We start from the raw sequence: 8332 nt of genomic DNA, 5'->3' as shown, positions 1-8332 counted from the left end.
ATTTTCAATAATTTTTTAATTATTTTAAAATTACAAGAACCTATGTATAAATATTAAACTATTTATGTTAATTATTAAATAATTTACACAATAATTTTAAAATTACAAGAACCTATCTATTAATATTAAATTATTTTTATGTTAAATTTTTAAATTATTTATAAAATTATTTAAAATTTCAAGAATCTATCTATAAATATTAAATTATATAAATAAAATCCCTATCTTAAATACTAATAAATTTAAAAATGAAAATAATTTTGAAATTTATTTAATATTAAGAACTTTCGTACAATTTCTAAAACGCAGTAATATGGATATTGGATTTTTGTCTATTACAAATAGAAAAAAGATTTTTTTGTTTATTTGGATGTATATTTAGAAAATAAAACTAAAAAATGATGAAAAAAATAGTAGAATTTTGAAGGAAATATTAATTTTAGAAGATAAATCTGCATCATGATTGATTAATATTAATAATTTTAAAATATTTAAAATTAAATAACTAAGTTAAAGTCTAACTAATCACCCACCTAGTTACATTAAGCTAATAACAATACTTTTTGTTACAATGTAGTTACATGCATTTTAGTATAAATATTTTTTGGTGTAAAAAAAGTGTTTTCACATCTTTATCGGGAATCCAAACATTGTAAATAGTCTCTTACACTGTCATTTGAACCTAAGTGATGGAAGTTACAGCTGTAATCTCTTTACCACTAGGCCAACTCAACGTTGGTCTTTAGTATAAATATTTTAGTATAGATATTGTTACAATATAGTTACATACTTATTTGGTCAAAAAAAGGTTACGTACTTTTCACAGATACGCTGAGAGAATCAAGTCACGATGGAGACAAGAAAACGTTTATTTATATTGACTGTCTTTTTTTATTCACACGCATGGACAGTTGAATGCATGCAATCGTATACCATACGTTATTTTCATAGAGCTTAGCGCGATGAAAGTAAGGATAAAAGACCTGTCCTTTGAAGTGACGACAGAGAGACTAGACAACAGAACATAGCTACACAACAAATTACTGTGCTAAACTTAACAAAACCCATACAGTTTGGAAATTTCATTTTTCCTAATATGTTCGAAAATTAATTTTATCCATGACAACTATTGACAATTCAAACAATGTTGGGCTTTGTGTCCAACTAAAAAAAATGTGTTCCATGTGTGTCAATTTAAATATTGAACCTTTTGGTCTAGTAATCAAGAGCTTAAACATGTCTACATCAAATATGGAATTTAAATCCAGACAAATACAATTCATCGTTTACTAAAGATTTTGGAATGTTTCAAATAGTCATCCCTTATGGTTTTTATGTTACAGAATATAGGATAGGTCGAAGTTTCCATTGTGGATTAGTATTTCGTTGAAAAGAGGTGTTGTCGAATCGTTATCCATCATAACTGTGTACACTGAAATTAGTTGAATTCGATCGATTATCTTTGTAAGAGTTGATTCATACATATCTTATGATAATGTAACAAAAGAAAAATAAGCTATTTATAAATCAGTTGGATCTCATGCTTTTGCATTGTCAGCACATGAACTATTTAACTCTACGTAAATACATAGACATATTTGAATTTAATACTTGAACTTAGAAAAAAAAAACTTCTAAATATATGCAACCGTCAATGTGTCGGTAAACTTCTGATGTAGAACAGTTTGTAGCTGAGTCAGTTTAGTTTAAACAAAAACGGCTTCGGGTTCGGCTCGCACTGGCCACCGAAGATTTTACATGGGTTCTTCGGTCCGAGGAGACCAACACGTGGCCTGATCCATACCAAGCGATCGCCAAAAGCTCTAAGCCTGCCATGTGGCTAGTCTGGATCCATAATGTGGGGATCGAGAAACTCCTCGTAAATATATAAAAAAAAAGTGATGCGATCTGATACTTGAAATAATAACAAACTAAGTTGAGACCCACGCCTTGCGCGGAATGAGAGTTTTAGGTAAATGATTTTATCTAATAAACATTGTTGTGCATAGTTTGTAAAATACATTACTAACATGTATAATATGTTCATTGTTTGAGCTTTGTGGATTGTTCCTTTGTTGTTTTTACCTATGTTAATTTCTTTCTATTCAAATTAATGAAACCGTGTTCTAAAAACATGAATAATATGTGGTGATGTTCAATCATAAGCATTTTTTTGTAATGTTCAGTCATTAACATATTGTACGTTGTTAAGATGAAGATTATTATATTCTCATGCAAACTTGTCGCTCTTAAACGAAATGGACCTTGCATGGTGACACATGTAATGGGCAGAAGAAATGATTGGCTCTTTTGATATGAAGAAGAAATTATTAGTCCCAACCAATATTAAACCTAAATTTCTTTGATAAAAAAACCCTTAAATATCTTATAAATTTAGGGTTGTCAATTACTCCAGAATTTATTACACTGGCGAATATATCTATTTACAATAAAATTCGAATTTGCAATATTTGCACATTAAATGGTTATCTATGGATTTTGATCTATGATGGCAATAAACATCTCTCATATATTTTGTGTGATAAACAATATTGCTTGCACTAGAAGTACTCGAAAAATTAACTGCTTGCTGAAAAAGAAATGGAAAATCGGACAATATGCCCAATCATATATTAAATATACAATAAATATGCTAAGAAAGTTTATAAATGCAACATAAAGTGAAATTAAATGTATTTTCCTTATACTGAATATATAAATACTATGATAGATATGTATATTCTTTATTAGACATTTACAAACTTGAGTAACACTTCATTTCCATTTTTTGCATTCACGATTTAGATATTTTAATTAGCTATTTAGGTATTTTTGCTCTTCTCGTATTCGAGTACTAACAATACTGACGACTAAATCGATGGTACGGTTCAATTGATAAACCAACAAAATATTAACGTAAATGACATTTTCTATTTTTTAATTGTTTTGTAGGGCATGCATCTACACAAACGAAATTGTATGATCCATCATACATTCATAGATGCTTATTGTAATCCACTGAAACAACATACATATAAATTGTATGATATCCATAATAGATCCCTTCATTTGAATCTGTAATGCACTCCAAAAAAACATCAAGATGAGATGACTGCTAAACACCAAGAAATTGTGATCCATAATAGATTCCTTCATTCGATTAAAATCAACCTATATTTCGAACCCACCATCATACAATTTAGTATGACAGATTGTATCTCAGTGAAGTAATGTGATTATCACATTGTGTAAACCACAGCATATATCTGTTTTTAAATGTTCAGTTACAATGGGTTTAATTACATTGAGTTTAATATAAACCGTAAGAAAACGTCAATGAACCAATATTAATTACAGATGTCGTCGACTTATATGTATACATTAATGATTTTTAATGGTATTTATTATATTTCTCTAGTCATGTTGGTCCACTTAAAAAAGGGTTATGAGAAGAGATGTGGTGCCGACACGTCAGCACTAAAACTTAAGTTACAACTTAAAAATGTTTCACAAATAATATATAGGAGATTTGATTTTTAATACATAAACTTATAATAAAAAAAACTTTTAAAATAACTATGATATTAACCAATGAAAAATATACAAAAGCACACTTTTCTAGCCTCAAATCTGGGTCTCATAGGTAAACAATACATCATTTGCTCGTATAGAATCATCGTTTATGTGAGTAAGGAAAAACTATGTAACCTTTTCATTTTGAAATCATCTTCTTCAACAGATATATTTAAAATTAATTATATGAAAGAACTTATATGTAATCTGTTTAATTTTAACAAGAAAACTTTGTTATTTAAATTTAATTTAAATATATATTCTTTAAGAAAACAAACTTAATCCACACTTCCGATTTCTGATTTTTCATACAATTATCACGGTATTATTGTGGATGTCATTTGTATGCAGGGTTCAGATACAATAAAACGGATTTGAGTCACCGTTAAGCATTGAGTAATTACATATGGAACTCGAGGTTTAAGAACATGTTAGGTGCTAGTCGAGCGTGAGTGAGCCTACCGCCTTACCAGAAAATCGATAATTAAACAGAGTAGTACTTTTTGGATTATTTAGATATTTTTATATTTAATGTCATCTAATAAATATAATATTATTGTATAACTTTGATTTCTTTTTTTTTTGGACTTATTCTTAGATTCTTAGATCCAAATTAACTAATTTGCACAATTTTGTTATTATTATTATTATTATTATTATTATTATTATTATTATTATTATTATTATTATATATTGTTATAAAATTTTATGGATTAATTTTAGTGAAAAGTATAATATAATAAGTTAAACAGTAACATGTTTGAAAAAATCAGACTGAAGAGAAGACTAACCGGATGACTACCGTCTAGCGGGGGTACGCCGAAGAAAAATCGGTCCAGGCGAGGAGTTTTAGAAGAGAGGACCATAACTATTAATTTTTTGTAACATTCCTAGTTGTGATATATGGACGAGCTTAAGAGAATTAATTTGCCTACCTACATCACTAAAGTGAACTTACATTTTTCGGCACTTATCTGTGTAGAACTCCAGAGTTAAATGTGCTTGAGCTGAAGTAGTGGAAGAATGGATGACCTAGCGGGAAGTTCTTCGCAATACCGTGAGAGTGAGGCTAAAGCACGGGGAAAGATCATGTGGTGACTGTAGGGTCAATAAACAATAATTTTGAGCCTTCGGAAAATTAACGCACTGCACGTCACACAGGATGAGGCCCATAGGCCCAGTGAGCGGGTGTAGGTGGCACATTAGCCGTGAGCGGTTGGAGCGTTATAAGTTGTATCAGAGCTAATTAGCCATCTCGGTTCTGACCCAAGAGGTGTCTTGAGACATGTCGTGCATTGCAACGAGGACGTTGCGTTCTTTAAGAGGGGATGAATTGTAACATCCTGAGTTGTGATAAATGGAAAGGCTTAAGAGACTTGATTTGGCTACCTATATCACCAAAGTGTGCTTACCTTTTCCGGCATATACCGTTTATAACTCCAGAGTTAAGCGTACTTGAGCTGGAATAGTGGAAGGATGGGTGACCTATCGGGAAGTGATTCGCGATAGCGTGCGAGTGGGGCCAAAGCACGGAAAAATGATTATGTGGTGATTGCAGGGTCAGTAAACAATAATTTTGAGCCTTCAGAAAATTGTCGCACCGCTCGTCAGACGGGATGGGGCCCACATGCCGAGTGAGCGGTCGTGGGTGGCACATTAGCCGTGAGCGGTCGGCGTAAGTGGTATCAGAGCTGGTTAGCCATCTCGATTCTGATCCGAGAGGTGTCTTGAGACCTGTCGTGGATCGCAACGAGGACATGCGTTCTTTGAGAGGGTGAATTGTAACATCCCAAATTGTGATATATGAAAGGGCTTAAGAGAATTAATTTGGCTATCTATGTCACTAAAGTGTGCTTATCTTTTTTGGCACATATCCGTTTATAATTAACTCAAGAGTCAGGTGTGCTTGAATTGGAGTAGTGGAATGATAGGTGACCAATCGGGAAATGATTTGCGATAGAGTGCGAGTGGAGTCAAAGGATGAAAAAATGTCATGTGGTGATTGCAGGGTCAGTAAACAATAATTTCGAGCTTTCAGAAAATTAACGCACCGCTTGTTAGACGGAATAGACCCATAAACGGAGTGAACGGAGTGGATGGCTCATTAGCGGTGGTATCTAATTATATAAAAAAATGTTGGAGTCTCTCCTGCTGAGGACACGTCAGAAAGTCCTTCTCTACAGAGACAACACGTGTCCTTTTTACCAAAGTGATGCGTTTCATTGCGTACTCTTCATGAACCAGGTAATGTTTCTAGGGTTTCGTCTCTTATTCCGTCTTCAACACCAAAACATTTCTTCTGTGTTCTGAAACGAAAACGATGGACTGGCGAGGTATTTCTCAGACTCACATCGACATGCTCTTCAATCTAAAAATTATTATTTTTTTGTATTGAGAATTAGAAAAGTTATTGTTTCCTGATTCACTCATGACCTTCAATCTATTTCTTGAAAAGTTATAGATTCCCGATTGAATGATTATTAAGGTTTTGTTTATTGATGTTTTTCAGGCGGAGAGAAAAATATAGAACGGCTGAGAGATCAGATCCGTTGTTGAAGCTCGATTATGATGTGTTTTATCTCCGGAGATAGCTCGATGGGTTCGGTCACATGCTCTGTTCTGTAATTTGTTTCTTCGCTGAGGTTGAATCAAAGAACAGAGGTCGGAGAACAGAGGCTCTGTAGTGGATTTGTTTACCATCATCTTCCTTTCAACAACTTTTCGATTTGTTTATCTTTGCCAATGGGGTTGGGAATCATAATATGATGACTGGTTTGATAACTCTTCTACTTATTCTCTTTTATGCTTCAGTTGCGGGATTCAGTGAGAAAATAATAATTTTGGTTTTGATTCATCAATCGAAGATTCATATTTTGATTTTTGTGTTTTTTGCTTTTTTTTCTTAGTATTAGGATTATTGTGACTTAACAACAATGTGATAATGGGAGCATCTGTAGGAAGAGCAATAGAGCATTGTAAATTTGTAACAAAGAACATCACGTCGTGCTATGTTTTTTTTCTGAAACTTTTTTTAAAAATGTTGGTCAAATGGTGCATAAATAAACCAAGTGAGCTTACTGCTACGTGGGGAGTCCAGTTTCACATCAATGGGTTAAAATCCCTCCACCTCCCTCTGATCCTAAAGGTGATTCTACCATATTTGGTTTAATGACTCGCTTGGATGAGGACTGTGTCGTTTTGAGCTTTAAAGTGATTAGGATAGCTTCTTACCAAGCGACAAAGTGATTAGGATAGCTTCTTCGAGTTGATTCACACGCCCGTGATAGCTATCTAAAGCAAGTATGATCCATGCAGTTTAACAGGGATAGAGTTCTGCTTTTACGGAGATTAGATCCAAGATTGTCTAAAGACTTACCCTCTGATCTCCAGAAGCTCCGATGTGAGGTATGTTTTCTGACTCTTAAAGCAAAAACTGTTTGGTTTCTTTTTCTCCCCCTTGGTTAACAAAATGTGTGTTTAGGCAGCGTTTGAAGCACTGAAGTTCTCGCTAAGGGTTATGGAGATATGGAAGAAGCTTGCAGAAAGGTTAAGGAGCAAATGTCCTTACATTACCTCTCATCTTTGACTTGAGAAAGACGTGTGGGAGAACAAGCTGCCTTACTGGTTTGAGCTCAAAGTATGATGAGATTGCAAGACTAGAAGGGATTAAGCGGCCTGAGCTCTTAACAGCCAAATCTAGCATGACACCTAATGAGAGGAAACTTGCAGGTCTCTGTCCGTTAAATGCCAAGGAAGTAACAAGGTTAGTGAGTGAGCTACTGTTTTTTTTACAACAAATACGATATTACATTGCCCCATGAACTCAAACCTTTCGCAAAACTAGCTTCGATAATGGCAGCAATCGACTATATAGTATGCAATGAGAGTGATGTGTTCATGGCATCTCATGGAGGAAACATGGGCTGCCCAATTCAGGTACACACACACACACACTCTTTTGGTGGTCAATTAAATGTCTGTGTTTGCATATTCTCAAGGCTAAGGTGTTGAAAACTAATCTTCCACAGGGTCACAGAGCTTATGAAGGACATAAGAATCTTATAACACCAAACAAAAGGCAAATGCTCCCATACTTTTTGAACAAAACAATGACTGAGACAGAGTCTGAGAAGATGATGAAGAAATTTCACAGACAATCTCTAGGACAGCGAGAAATAAGGGTTAGCAAAGCTGTAAGAGATGTTACAAAGTATCCTGTTCCTGAGTGTATGTGCATTAATAATCAAACCACTCGCACTATTTAAACCCTTTTTTTGTTGTTGCACATACGATTATTATCTTAAATAAAAGGGTAATAACATGCTCTACTACAATTTCTATGCTTTATTTTGGAACTAAGATCCTATCTTCTCATTCATTAATAAGAAGCATCAAAACCCAATAGATTGAACTGATTCACATAGAGGCAGAAACACACGAGATGATTCATTTAAAACGCTTATTAATTCATAAAGCTCAAAGTCTTACAGAAAAGGAACAAAAGAAACTTTGCAGGGCACAAACTTAAACGCTTATTTTCCACAGTATATCAAACCGCCTGCACCTAGGACCTGCAGGTAAAAAAGGATCAATGATCATCAAGCAGTGATCCACTATGAATCCCCCAAACGGTTGAGACTGTTTTTTCCACAATTGTTTACAAATAGTGACAAAATAATATTTAATAATAAAAATTAATAAATTGTGCATATTAATTGAAAATATTTTGATTATAAATTTACACTGAGTTGTAATCCAG

At 33.4% G+C, this 8332-nt stretch overlaps 1 long non-coding RNA gene across 4 annotated transcripts; it reads left to right on the top strand.

The window, feature by feature from the left end:
• The first annotated feature begins 5699 nt into the window (after positions 1–5699).
• On the top strand, positions 5700–7918 carry LOC103832706. Of its 4 annotated transcripts, none has more exons than XR_004449935.1 (6): positions 5701–5906; positions 6083–6718; positions 6797–6978; positions 7055–7336; positions 7418–7509; positions 7602–7918. It is a non-coding gene; the product is annotated as an uncharacterized LOC103832706 (long non-coding RNA). The 4 variants fall into 4 exon arrangements; XR_004449934.1 differs by having other exon boundaries at positions 6792–6978; XR_004449936.1 differs by having other exon boundaries at positions 5700–5906; positions 6083–6978; positions 7059–7336.
• Positions 7919–8332: the final 414 nt, after the last annotated feature.

The sequence above is a fragment of the Brassica rapa genome, chromosome A08 (assembly GCF_000309985.2).
Source record: "Brassica rapa cultivar Chiifu-401-42 chromosome A08, CAAS_Brap_v3.01, whole genome shotgun sequence".
NCBI classification, from domain to species: domain Eukaryota; kingdom Viridiplantae; phylum Streptophyta; class Magnoliopsida; order Brassicales; family Brassicaceae; genus Brassica; species Brassica rapa.
Note: the sequence above shows the minus strand (reverse complement) of the source record. Positions and strands in the feature narration are given on the sequence as shown.